Source organism: Podarcis gaigeae, assembly GCF_964106915.1.
Source record: "Podarcis gaigeae genome assembly, chromosome: 3".
NCBI lineage: Eukaryota > Metazoa > Chordata > Lepidosauria > Squamata > Lacertidae > Podarcis > Podarcis gaigeae.
The window spans coordinates 95,666,021-95,680,188 of record NC_139680.1 but is presented as its reverse complement, the minus strand read 5'-3'; the positions used below and the strand labels follow the sequence as shown (position 1 = coordinate 95,680,188).

Here is a 14,168-nt window from a genome sequence, read left to right as displayed (position 1 = left end):
CTGCATTTTAAAAATGATAGCTTCCAACTCCGGGGAGGGAACTTAAGGCTCCATCTGCACTTTGCATTTAAAGCAGGAGCAGCCGTGGGTCTTTGTTAAGAGTGCTGGGAAGTGTTAGGAGACTTCCCAGTCCCCCCACAGAGCTGCGGAGGTGGATCCTTCCCAAGAAACCCGGGGATATTGCCACATGCCCACAAGCTTTTCACAGAAGACATTGGGATATGCTTGAAACGCCATTATGTCATATCAAGTGCCACTCCGGCCTTTACATATTGTCAAGGCCTGCTCTTCTTCCTATATACCACGTGGTGGACCATCAACCCACAGGCCTGATCCTGCCCTAGTGGTCTGCTAGCCAGCCTGATCCAATTTGGTGGCAGTCGCCAGGGGTTAAAAAAAAGGCCTGCCATTTGGACTCTTGATTTCTTCTACTTTAGATAGCCTCAAAAGCTTTTCACTTGCTTGTCCTTCAGAGGGCTGCAGAGGAAGTTGCCTGTTCATTGTTGTTTCCTCGTGAAAATAAAATTTTTGAAAAAATTGTTTTGGAGCACAAAATGCTATCAGGGATGGAATATTTTTTCATCCTCATATTGGCTTTTCAACCTCTCTGCCAAGTCCAATGCCGCAATAGGGATTTGAATTGCCCATCCCACATTGATGGTGCTGTGTTTATTTGCTTTACATGAGCCTGCCCTCAATTCACTTCAAAGTCAAACACAATGGTATTTGTTGCTAGAGAGAAAAACAATTGTATTACAATATGTTAACAGCTCAAAATATACCCCTGCCTGGCTGTGCATGATGCTTTAGTGTAGAATTCACATGTTGATATGCACTTACATCATAGCTGTCAACCTTCCCTTTTTTTTGGCGGGAAATTCCCTTATTCCAGCACCGTTTCCCGCTGCTATCCCGGATTCTTAGATATCCCGTAGACTGTCCCCGGGACGGGTGAGGCTGCTGATCCCTTATTTTCAAATCTGAAAGTTGACAGCTATGACTTACATACATTTCTACGTATGTGCACTGTGGACAAGATGCATCATACACTCACATACAGTCAGAGAGTTGACTTCTAGAAATTCTGGGGAAGGAGATGAACCTTGAATATTGTTTGTGGTCACAGGTTTCAGATGCAATTGTAGGCATGAAAGAAAGCCCTGTTGGAAGTATCGCTACCAAGGGAATATGCTTAGAACAAGAAGTTAGAATCAATAATAGTAGTGCTTTATAGTTACATTAAAGCTATGATGCAGGGATGAGGAACCACTGGCCCTTCAGATGTTCGGCCACAACTCTGAAACGGTAATGCAGAATGCCTTGCTATTGTGAGAAGCTTGAGGTGTACATACAGCAATGTCGCCTCATATCCAGACCATTCTTTTGGAGGGGGTCTGGGACCCCCTTTAGCCAGCTGCATCTCTTACCATGGGTTTGGACTCCTGCTGATAAGGTGGCTAATTTCTTGCCTGTCACTTAGTCATGGGCAGCAGGGCCTCAAGACTGGCCACCAGTTAAAGGAACGCTGGTGTCTAGTCACTTGGTCCCAGAGAATGTTTAAGTTTGCAAAGGGCGGGGGGCTTGGAAACTCCATGAATCTTAGCATAGATCAAGACTATGGAAGATGGCTGTTTCACGAACTTGCCCATTGTTGTTTTGAGGGCTTCCCAGTGACTAAAGGGATATAAATTATTAGTTTTTTGCTTTCCCCTTTGTTCCTTGTTTTCACATCCTACCTGTAAATAAAATATTATCAAGGAACAAACCTGGCATGCTTGTTGGCTTGTCCAAATCCAAAAATAATAACTGTTCTTGGCAGAACAAACCCCCATTGACCACTGGCTGGAACAAATAGGAGCTGGATTCCAACAATTACCAGAGGGCCACAGGTTTACCACCCCTGCCATGATTCATGAAAGGTAGTAAATTGGCCCTTCCAGATGTTGCACCAACCATGTTCTTAGAAAACTCATCCTGTACAGTAGATGGAGAGTAAATGAGAGCCACCATCGAGAAAAATTCACAACTGTACTTTATTTTATTTTTAATAATTTTCATTTCTCAAAACAAATATCCAATATCATTGTTAAACGTATGTTTTCCAGTCCCCCCCCCCCCCCGTTGACTTCCCTCAACTACCATTTCTGGTTTATTACATCAGATGATACATTCTTCTGTTTATATACAATTTTATGTTATCACATTGTTATACTTTGTGTTCTCTGTAAATAAAATTGTAAATGTTTATTTAAATCCTGCCAGCGAGACCATTTCTTTTTGTTGTTTCTGCAAATATATTGTAAAGAGTTCCCATTGTTTTTCAAAGTCACTATTGTCCTTTTCACGCAGTTTGTCCGTTAACTTTGCTAACTCTGCATACTTCGTCAACTTTTCTTGCCATGGTGCTTTTGATGGTACTTCTCCAGTCTTCCAACTGTACTTTAAAACATACAAAAATTAAAATACCAAGACAAGATTAAAATTAACTCAACATTCTAAGCATCTGGGTAGGCCACATATGATAAAACATTTGGCTGTTAACTTATGCTCCCTATGGTCACATCCACACTGTACATTTAAAGCACTTGTATACCACTTTTAACAGTCATGGATTCCCCAAAGAATCCTGGGAGCTGTAGTTTTTTAAGGGTGCTGGTATTTGTAGCTCTGTGAGGGTCCTACATTGTATGGTGTGGATGTACTTTCCTTACCTTGCAAAACCAAATAAATGAATGCTGCTAAAAGCTATAGCAGCTCTGCAGTAAATGTTAGTTGCATACCTGGTGTTATGTACTGAGCTGAATCCTAGAACAATAGGATCCAGAATGCAGCAGTCTGATTGGTCTGCAGGAGCCACCCAATCCAGCTCCAGGTGGAAGTGAATCAGCGACCTGATTGGCCTGCTGGAGCAGCCAATCAGGCTCCTGGATGAAGTGACTCAGCAACCTGATTGGCCTACAGGAGCAGCCGGCAGTTAGCCAATCATGCGGGGCCCATTGTGTAAATAATGTATATATAGCTAGACATTTTGGGGAAAGGTTCATTCATTGCTACTATGAGCTGAATAAAGAGTATGAAATTCACACTCCACTCTGAGTATATTTCACCTGGAATGTACTGAAATCTAGAATGGCCACATGCTCTACCCTTTGTAGAGAATTGCTGGAAGGAAGTGTAATTCGGCCACTGCCATGTGTTTAAATGGGCCTGTAGAGATTGCCTCCATGGCATTAAATTCTGGATGACCTTCAGTATACATATTGAAATCTCTCCATACAGGTGGAAACTTATGAAAAAGGTTCCAAGGTAATATTAACCAGGTTATACTCTTTGTTGTGCTGCATAGCACAGTGCCCTGGGGAACCTTGCATGTCACACCCTGAGTTGGTAAAAGGAAGGAAGGAAAAGAAGAAACTCCAGATTTGGGCTGGAACTCCTGCAAGGAACACAGATAAGAAGATAAGACCTGGATGAGCAGGTCTACGTGTGTAGCCATCTATCTATCTATATCATCATCATGTATCTATTCCTGATGTTCTTTTTTTAATTCAAAAGCAAAAAAAATACTATATAAAACATAGAAAAAGGAAAACAAAAAACCCACGCAATATAAAAGGCACAGCAGAGAGTTCAATTTATATACACTGAAGTTGCCAAAAGTCCATAACTGCTGGTTTGTGTGTTTTTGTAGGTCTTTGCTGGATGCACGTGTAATAAAATCATGCCAGGTGACGTAAAATTATAGTGGCTTTTCTTTTCTTTATGAAGCTCAGATATTATGTGTAATTTTCTCCACTATTGCTAAAGTCTAAATCGTTCTGTACTTTGTTGGTAAGTTATTGCTGTCCAGAGTTTTTGCACTGCCAAGTTTTTGCACAATTTGAAAGTGTAAAATTTAGTCCTTAGACTTGAAATCCTTATTATGTCCCATAAGCATAGAAAGCAAAAATAATGCTAGAGTAAATTCACTATTATCACCTGTAATACTAATCAGTTCATATTGTACATAAGACCAAGCCCTCATATCAGAGTGCATTCACGCCAGAGGTGATGATATGTACCTTTAATCCCACATCCCCTCCAAAACACAACTGATCGTGGAAGTAATGAGAACCCATTGCATGTGCGGCCTTTACCACTGATGTAATATTTTTTGAGTGGCCTCTTTAATATTAGCAGAAACCATCTCAGGGTTGCTTGACCTCAATTTGTCCCAATCTTTGTCTTCAATAACGCTTCCCAGATCTTTTCCCCATACTTTTTTTAACCACCATTTTGGATATTTAACAAGATTTTATATACCGGTAAACCAAAAGCATAATTTGCTCAAGGCTCACCAGTGTTCAAGTGCTCATGTTTTTGTATTGGTATCCTTCAGAATATGGGAGAGATGGTGCATTTTTAAAAAGGTAATCTTTTTATAGCTGCACAACAACATGTTCTAGAGAGGTAACTGTGTTATTCTGTTGCAGTGAAAATAACACTTTTGCCGAAGCTTAAAGACCAGCCCATTTCTTTATTTATGCCATCATTTACAGTGCTACAAGTATCTTTTTTTTTATCAATATGTGGCATTTCAAATGCCTACGTATCAAATAAAAAGCACAACAATTTGACTCCGATTCTGTTTTTTTTACTTGATACACCGGAGTTTCAAATGTCCCATGTTGATGCAAAAACAAACAAAATTGGTTTGTAGTACTGTAAATTATGGCATAAGCCACAAAACTGGAGGCGGATGCCTACATTTCTATACATGGTCTTTTCACTCTGAAATAAAATCTACCATATATATATATATATATATATATACACACACACACACATATACACTTTCATCTAGCTTTGATTACCTTGGTAATGGATTGAGAAATGCTGGTATGGGATTTTGAACCAAAACTATCGAATTTTTAAATGAACAGAGCTTGAGAAAGTAAGGGCTACTTAATAACACAATTCCCTTGGCATCTTCTGAAGATGCACACACTTTTATGAGTTTAGAGTATGCATCTAAAATTGCAAATTTAAGTGTGTTTCCAATGATGGCTGCAAAACCTATGGGGATATTGGGCATAAATTTCACATTGAGATAAATCCTGCATCTTTATGTTATAGATATGGTTCTTAAAAGTGGTTATTTAATCCTGGTGATGCGTGGAATATATAGTGCTTGAAGTAAACATATGAATTGTATAAATGTACAAGGCCTTTAATAATTAACTTGATTAATAAATAACTGGATCAGGCTTGGGTACTCTGCATCTCGACTTTGGGTGCAGCAAAAGGTCTTAAACCCGAAGAATTTACTAAGGTCTGGTCCACATAGAGTTGCCAGACCTCCCAGGTTGAGCAGACGTTTTCATGTTTGCCTGGGTGGCAAGAGGAGGGCTTGAATCTCTAGGTAGATGAGAGCAGCTTCAGTCCCTGCCTTATCCAATGAACACTTAAATGTCTTTGGGGGTTGAAATATACTCGGAGTCGAGAGTGGATTTCATGCTCTTTATTCAGCTCATAGTGGTGAGGAGGAATGGAAGTTCCCCCAGAATGTCTGCTTTATGTATATTATTTACACAATGGGCCCGACGTGATTGGATAATTCTGGGATTCACCTGTAGCCCAGTTGGGTTGCGGATTCACTTCCACCTGGAGCTGGATTGGGTGGCTCCTGTGGACCAATCAGACTGCTGCATTCTGGACCCTATTGTTCTAGGACCAATCAGACTGCTGCCTTTTGGATCCTATTCAACTCAGTACATAACAGGGGTTTTTCTGAACAAGCAGTAATGTATTGTGGCACCTTAAAAAGTACCAAATTGCATAATGGCATACAAACTGGTGAAGAGGAATAAAGTGGTACCTCGGGTTACAGATGCTTCAGGTTACAGACTCCGATAACCCAGAAATAGTACCTCGGGTTAAGAACTTTGCTTCAGGATGAGAACAGAATCGTGCTCCGGCGGCGCGGCAGCAGCGGGAGGCCCCATTAGCTAAAGTGGTGCTTCAGGTTAAGAACAGTTTCAGGTTAAGAACGGACTTCCGGAACGAATTAAGTACTTAACCCAAGGTACCACTGTATAGAGAGTAAGGTCAGAGGAAATTAAATGCACACTTTGGCAATTGCATCATTAATCCACAACAGCAGTTCACAACAAGCATAGGTTGCAAGGTCCTCCGCTCTGCCTTCTCATGTGTTGTACTGCAGTTAATGCTTTAACATGCCATGCTTAATGACATCAGCAGGACCCACCAACTAGCACTTGTGAGACCCAATGAGATAATGATGTTGCCATTGGCTATGGACCATCTGTGATCACAAAAGTACATGGCAGGTGAGCAGCTTTAAAGGTGGGCCTTTTCCTCTTTCCCAACAGAACGTACCAGCCTACAGTTGTGATCTTTCGCATTGCCCAGTCTTCTTCCACTTGAAGGAGAGGAAATGGCAGATAGACAGAGGCAATCACCTGGCTGTGGAAAGCGAACTGACAAGGTGAAATACAAGACATAAAGGCAATTTGAAACCAGAAAAAAAGTAAAATGATGAACAGTACAAAATACATAAAATGCTCATCCAGCAACATATTAGTAAAGACAAGGCCTACCCACTAAAAGATGAGTACCACTGCTGATTAACCAAAGGCCTAGAAAGGTATTTGCCTGCTGCTGAAACACAAGGATGGTGCCAGGCATATCTCCCTAGGGAGAGCGTTCTACAGACACAGGGGAGCCACGGAAAAGGCCTGTTCTCATGTGGCCACCCTCCACATCTCTCTCAGGTGGAGCATATGGAATTAGCCTCTGATGAAGAGTACAGACTGGATCATATGGTTCAAACTACAGTGGTACCTCGGGTTCCATATGCTTCAGGTTACATACACTTCAGGTTACAGACTCCGCTAACCCAGAAATAGTACCTCGGGTTAAGAACTTTGCTTCAGGATGAGAACAGAAATCATGCTCTGGCAGCGTGGCAGCAGGAGGCCCCATTAGCTAAAGTGGTGCTTCAGGTTAAGAACAGTTCAAGGTTAAGAACGAACCTCCAGAATGAATTAAGTTCTAAACCCGAGGTACCACTGTATATGTGTGGGAAGACATAGAATCTCAAGGCTCACGTCTCATGTACAACCATCTTGGGACCAATGTCATGTGTACAAATTCTGGGTGTTGCACAGGCACCAAATATCCTTTCAGAACTCTTAATACACAACATGTACATTAGTAGAAGCTATAATAATAATAATAATAATAATAATAATAATAATAATAATTTATTATTTATACCCCGCCCATCTGGCTGGGCCTCCCCAGCCACTCTGGGCGGCTTCCATAGAAACAAAAAATACAGTAAAATATCACAAGTTAAAAACTTCCCTGAACAGGGCTGCCTTAAGATGGCATTCATGCTGCGCAAGACGGTACTTTTTAAATTTTGTGATGTGCGCCATAATTAATAAGTAAGTTTATTTTTCCAATGTCTGATGTGCCAACTAATAGTTACATTTAGTAATTGTTCTTTTCTTTTTTTTCTTTTGGAAAAGGAATTTGGATTGCACAATGCTGGAAAACAAACCTGTTGTCATGAAGCATGAGCTAACATGTTTTAATACTTTATGGCTTACAGTTGCTAAAGCAGCACACTGAGCCAAATAGTTTTCACTAGGTTATCAACCATAAAAATAAAAAAGACATCAAGCAAGATAACAGACTCAAGTTGTAGACTAAAAGCACCATTGTTTTTTCTCAACATTTTAGAATTTTCTCTCATTTATCCCTGGAGACTGAGATGCTGATGTGTTCTTATTTATAGAGCCATGTTTCCTATTTTTGATTATAATTTTCCCAATAATTCAAGAAAAGTGCTCCAGGCGAGAATTCTCAAACTCCATAGCAGCAGGGCAGGGCCAGTGTGTGTGTGTGTGTGTGTGTGTGTGTGTGTGTGTGTGTGTGTGTGTTATTTAAATCAAAGTTACTTGGAGTGCAATTCTACATCTGCCTAATCAGAAGGAAGCACCATTGAGTTCCATGGGCATAGGTAAGTGGGTATAGAGCACAGATGGAAAATCTCAGGTTCAAAGGGCTAAATGCAGCCTGCCAGCCTCTTTATCTGGTTCTCAAAACTCTATCCGAGCCACGTCCCTTAGACCACAACTCTCACTGGCCCTGCTCTGTGCAGTGGTGGACTTTGGGCTCTCAGATTTCAGCAGCGCCCTGTGTGACACTAGAATCTGGCGAGCACCACCTCTCTCACTCCATTCCACAGCATGTGGCTGCACCGATTGCACTACCCTAAAACCGCCTCTGCTCCTTGGCCGCCTCTAGTGATTTTACCCAGCTAGAATGTGCCCTTGAACTGTGATAACATAACATGTATATTCCTTGCCTGGATGGAGGTTGGAGAGTGATGAATGTCTGGGCACACCCACCACTGGAATGTGGCCCCTGGAAGGCTATCCACAAAGGAATGTGGCCCTTGACCTGAAAAAGGTTCCCAGCCCCAGGTAAATGAAATAAAATCTCACGTAATGGTTTCTGATTCTTAGGTGATATAACCCCGCTGCAACCTACACATCCAAAAAGGAAAAAGGCATGAGGTCATTGCTTTTGAAATTATTGCCTTGACTAGCTTACAGACTCAGGTCTTTCCTTTATCTGTGCAAGTCAGCACTTAAGAGTGTGAACATAAGCAGTTGCTTTTTCAACAGTGATAGGAATACTGATCTTCTGCCTGAGCTGAAGCCTGTTAAGTTCCATTTAATATATTTTAATGGGATGCTAGCATGGATAATGGGGAAAGGGTCAGTGTAAGAGGTCTGAAGGCCAGTCACAAACGAAGGGTGAAGGGAAACATAATAACCATTTGCATCTGCCTAAATGTCCATTCAAAAATGAGGATACGTTCACATGAAATGAAAATATGTGTTAAAAAATGTATGTTTGTCAGGGCTGAGGAATGGCCCATACTTCATCATTAGCATTCTGCTTGCATGAATCCTTTTCCTTCCGCAGAGGTGGATAGGATTGATTAAGTGCAGGAATAAGGATTGTAGCCTTATTGCTACACTGATGCCAAAAAGCAAACTATTCCAAACACCATGCTAGAGATGTTCCAGAATGTGGTAATCTTTCAAAACAAGATCAGTCATCTGACAAACCTGGTCCTGGTTATACAGCACTCCTAACATTTTTTATTTAAAAAACCCCAATGTAGACAGATTTCTGCTTTTCCTGTATAAAAGCGAACAGAATTGTTTGGCCTTTTCCTGTGGAAAAGGGAATCACCTAGTGGCAAGAACAGATAAGGTATTCTGATCTTTGTATTTCAAAAAAATCAGGCAAAGCTCATAAATGAAAGGAGCACATTATCAGTTACAGAATAGTTAACATCTTTATTATTGCATACATCCTGGACTTAATTTTAAGTGGAATAACCTGAGAACAGTTGCTTTCAAATATATATGTGCCCCATCTATTCCACCTCCCTGCTCTTGCAGTGGCCAGCCTGATGCCTATGAAAAGCCCATAAGAAGGACCAATAACAACAGCATTCTCCCCATTTCAAAGCACTTATTTCTTCAACTTTAACAATCCCATGACAAGCACAGTTTTAAATAGGGACTTCATATTTCAATCTTACGCATGTTTACTTAGAAGAAGCAAATCCACAATATCTTTATCCTATGCCGAAACGAAATTTAATTACATGTAACTTAACTGAGCCCATCATCTTCCCATTTGTCTCTATATTCATTTCTTATCTACATGTTTCCACTTATTTTACGAATTCCTATGCCCCACAAATAACCCAGAGATGCATTTTAAATACAGTGGTACCTCAGGTTAAGTACTTAATTCGTTCCGGAGGTCTGTTCTTAACCTCAAACTGTTCTTAACCTGAAGCACCACTTTAGCTAATGGGGCCTCCTGCTGCTGGCATGATTTCTGTTCTCATCCTGAAGCAAAGTTCTTAACCCGAGGTACTATTTCTGGTTTAGCAGAGTTTGTAACCTGAAGCGTATGTAACCCGAGGTACCGCTGTAAAAGTGGTACATTCTACTCATGTAAAAACATGCTGATTCCCGGACTGTCTGCGGGCCGGATTGAGAAGGTGATTGGGCCGCATCCAGCCCCCGGGCCTTAGCTTGCCTACCCCTGAACTAAATAAAGAAAACAAATCTCTCTGGGTGAAACATCACAAAAAACAACCCTGTGCTCCCCAGTCTCCACTGCTGGTCTCTTCAGCAGTGAGGACTGGGCATAGCAGATCCGTCCAGGCATAAAGAGCAAACAAAGGGGGTTCCAGATTCCGCACAGCCTTTTCGTGATTACTGTCTCTAATCCACGAGAGTTCATGCCATGTTAAACTGGTTAGTCTTTATTGCTGTGGTGGCTCATCTCTCACCACGCCTCATGTTGTGGACTACAACTCCCATTACCCCTGACCATTCCCCATGCTCGCGGGGGCTGATGGGAGTTGTAGTCCAGAAGGTTTGGCGGGAACCCACGACGCGGGCTACCCTCGCTTTACAATAACTCCTTTGTTGCCTTTTGTGACACGACTCTGAAAGGAACTCTTGGCGCGTTCGCTGTTGGATAAAAAGAAAGCGCGACGTCGCCTCCCGCCTTTATTTTCCGCCCTCCCAGCCAATGAGGTTTGAAGAGGAAACCCAAACTCGCCACTCAGAAGCGAGGTGTCGTCACACCCGCCGGTGATTCCCTATTGGCTCAACTGAAGAACGCAGGAAAGAGATTGACATTCGGGGCTGTCCAATCGGTGTCCCGGCTTGTCCTCCGCTAACCGCCTGCGTCGGGGAGATGGTGGCAGGTTTGAATCCTCTGTAAGCGCTGAATGAGGAGCGAAGGCGAGATCCTGGGTGTTGCAGCGGGAAACGAAGGTAGGAGAGCGGATCTTCCCGTGGGAGGTGAAGGATGGACTCAGAGAAGAATATATGTCTTGCATTATTATTTTTATATTATGCACAGCTTTCATTGTGTAGTTTATGTATCTGTTTATCGTGTGTATACATGTATGTATAGATAGATATTTATCTATTTGATGTGATGTTCAGAAGTTTAAGCCTCATGAAGTTCCATAGGGCTTACTCCCCAGTAGAAGTGCATACGTTTGCACTGACGTTCTTCAATAGATTTCTAAAAAGAAAGAAAGAAGGTTGCAGGGAAGACTTAAGCATGCACTTCAATACATGTCTGCTCATAAGAAACTCTGGTTGCATCCAGTGGGGCTTCCTCTCAAGTAAGCGGGGGAATAGAATTGCAGCCTTACTTCCAGGTAGGTGTAAAATCTAAAATGAATGGAAATTTTGAAGCGGTGGGAAACTGCTCCCCGCCCCTCTCCACCTGTCTGGGAAACACAGTTTTTGGAGGGTTCAAAATGTTGCATTTTGCAGTACTTGTGGTTTTTGTTTTGTTTTTTTGTAAGTGCTCTTTACATATCAAAATAATAATAATTTATTATTTATACCCCGCCCATCTGGCTGAGTCTCCCCAGCCACTCTGGGCGGCTCCCAATCAAGTATTAAAAACAAAACAGCGTTAAATATTAAAAACTTCCCTGAACAGGGCTGCCTTCAGATGTCTTTTAAAGATAGGATAGCTACTTATTTCCTTCACATCTGAAGGGAGGGTGTTCTACAGGGTGGGCACCACTACCGAGAAGGCCCTCTGTCTGGTTCCTTGTAACCTTACTTCAAAAGCCACTTTGTCATTCCAGGAACATAAAACTAGCTTCCGGGCCCAATTCAAAGTGCTGATTTTGACTATAAGCCTTAAATGGCTCAGGACCGCAATGCCTCAAGGTCCACCTTCTCTCCATATAAACCGTCCCAGACTCTGCATTCATCATCTGAGGCCCTTCTTCATGTGCCTCCTCCATAAGAGGTTTGGATGGTGGCAACTTCATCTCTGGAATGCTCTCCCCAGGGAGAAGCCCGGCACCTTCATTATATATTTTTACATTAAGGGTAAAAATGTATCTGTTCTGCCTTCTAATACAGTGGTACCTCTGGTTGTGAACGGGATCCGTTCTGGAGGCCTGTTTGCAACATGAAAAGAGTGCAACCCGCAGCAGCGCGTCTGCGCACATGCGGGTTGTGATTCGCCGTTTCTGCGAGTGACGTCATTTTGTGTGAGCGGTGAAACCCGGAAGTAACCCTTTCTAGTACTTCCGGGTTGCTGTGGCACGTAACCTGAAAGAACGTAACATGAAGCGGACGTAACATGAGGTATGACTGTAACTATTTGGCTGGTTACCATAGGTTACCAGGAAATTTATGTAGGTAAGTGAGTGCGGGTAGAAAGGGAACCTATCTGTTTGTCCAGTCTCCTTAGAGACTGGTATTGAGAGTCATACTGCCTCTGATCCTGGGTGAACCATGTAGACATCATGCCTACTAGAAGCCATTGATAGGCTGATCTCCCATGAATTGGTCAAATCCCCTTTTAGAAGTTGTCTAAGCGACCATTGGTTAGTGGGTCATGCTGCCTTACTCAGAAGAAAAGAAGCATCAGCTTCTTTTTACAGTGTGTTGAGTCCCTCATATGGAGAATGGCCTGGGCACCTTTGGAATGAAGGGCAGGTTATAATTGTAATTAATATTAATCATAATACTGAAAAAAGATACAGTGACATGCATAATCAAAACAATATAAGATCAATAAAACATAGTGCCTGGCAATGGCGTACCTGCATAGTGGATCAGCCAAAATATGATGGCGATCGACTCACCTAAGACTGTCTCAGTCATCACAGTCACTGCATCCTTTGCAAGTTAAGCTGGATCTTAGCTGTTCCTGGCCAGGGGATAGGGGTTGTAAGGAGCACTGTAAACCTTAATTTTCTGCCCTTCTGTCAATTCCTTCGGGATGAGTGTTAATTATGCCTGCATTTTTGGTGGTGTAAATTACACTGAGCTCTGTGAACGGGGCCAGTGAAATTGCAGCACAACTTTATTTATCCCTCCGCTTGCCCCCAACACGCTCACTCCCTGCCTTGACAACCCCCCTTTTTTGCCCTCCTAATCAGAGGGGCAGCAGAGCTTTCCTTCAGCCACCATCAATAGATTTGCCAGGGTAGGTCATCCATGCCAGCTTGAGGCCTCTTCAGCTGGGGAGATACACTACATCATTAAAAAAGAAAATATTTTACCACTTTTCCATTTTTTCACAATCAATAGGCTTGCGGCTACTGTGGTACTATACCGACAAAAATAGAGTGGCTACAATATATCCAAAACAATGGGAGAAATTGGAAGGACCTCAAAAGAGAAGATAGACAGGGACTGGAAGGTGTTCAAAGGATACTTGCAAAACCATATTGAAAAATCAGAACTCCTGTTAGAATAAACAAGTTCCATTTTAAATACTGGAATACTAAATAAGATGGATAACAATGTGTAATAGAAAAAGAAGCATGAAATTAGGTTAAAGGTGTGTGAAAGAAAGTAATAGAAGCGGAAAGAAATTGCAATTGAGTAGATTGGAAGTCTAACACAAAGGTGGGGTGAGGGGTGGTGGATGGTGATGGGAAAAGGAATTATCTGTGGGAATAAAAAAGTTCCAAAAAAGTAAAAATAAAAAATAAAATATTTTATTAAGATTTTCCTATAATAAAACTGCAATTACAGGAAATGCAAATGGAATAAGTAAAGTATGGAGTGCTCTTTTAAAAGTAATTTATTGCCCTTACCACCCACAGAGGACAGTAGTTCTTCCCAGCTCTCACGTGAGATCTTTCCTTTCTTCTCCCAGCCTCTCACCCAGGGAGACTAACCTTTCCTTGTCTCTCACTCAGGGTCCTCCATAAACCAACTACTACCTCAATGAGTATGCAGTCTATGGACCTTAATAAAGGCCACAGACATAGGACTCCAAAGGGAGAAGAAAAACAAAATGTGAAAGAAAAAACAAAAAGTGAAATAGAGAAGAAGAAAATAAAAAGAAGAAAATAACAACAACAATTAGTAAAAAAAATAAAATAAAACACACAACCACATCCTGATCTCCCCCATATGGCCCAACTGAAGGTTAGGACTGCAGCATGACTTAAAAATGTTTGCGTACTTGGTTTTTATTTGTAGAAACCACTTTAAAATTGGCTTTGACGTTAAGTGGCATATAAATTAGTAATAATAACAGGGCTCAACCCATGCACCACC

At 41.7% G+C, this 14,168-nt stretch overlaps 1 protein-coding gene and 1 long non-coding RNA gene across 3 annotated transcripts in view; one reads left to right on the top strand and one right to left on the bottom strand.

Moving 5' to 3' along the window:
- Positions 1-10,732: 10,732 nt before the first annotated feature.
- Positions 10,733-14,168, top strand: part of CENPF (centromere protein F) — a 34,157-nt gene continuing 30,721 nt past the window's right edge. For both annotated transcript variants that reach the window (XM_083734053.1, XM_083734052.1), the window contains exon 1: positions 10,733-10,889. The gene's annotated coding sequence lies outside the window, so the exon portion shown is untranslated. The remainder of the gene's footprint in view (positions 10,890-14,168) is intronic.
- LOC310840272 lies at positions 10,937-13,835 on the bottom strand. Its single transcript, XR_014561890.1, has 3 exons — positions 13,736-13,835; positions 12,406-13,111; positions 10,937-11,145 (listed from the first exon to the last, which is right to left on the bottom strand). It is a non-coding gene; the product is annotated as an uncharacterized lncRNA (long non-coding RNA).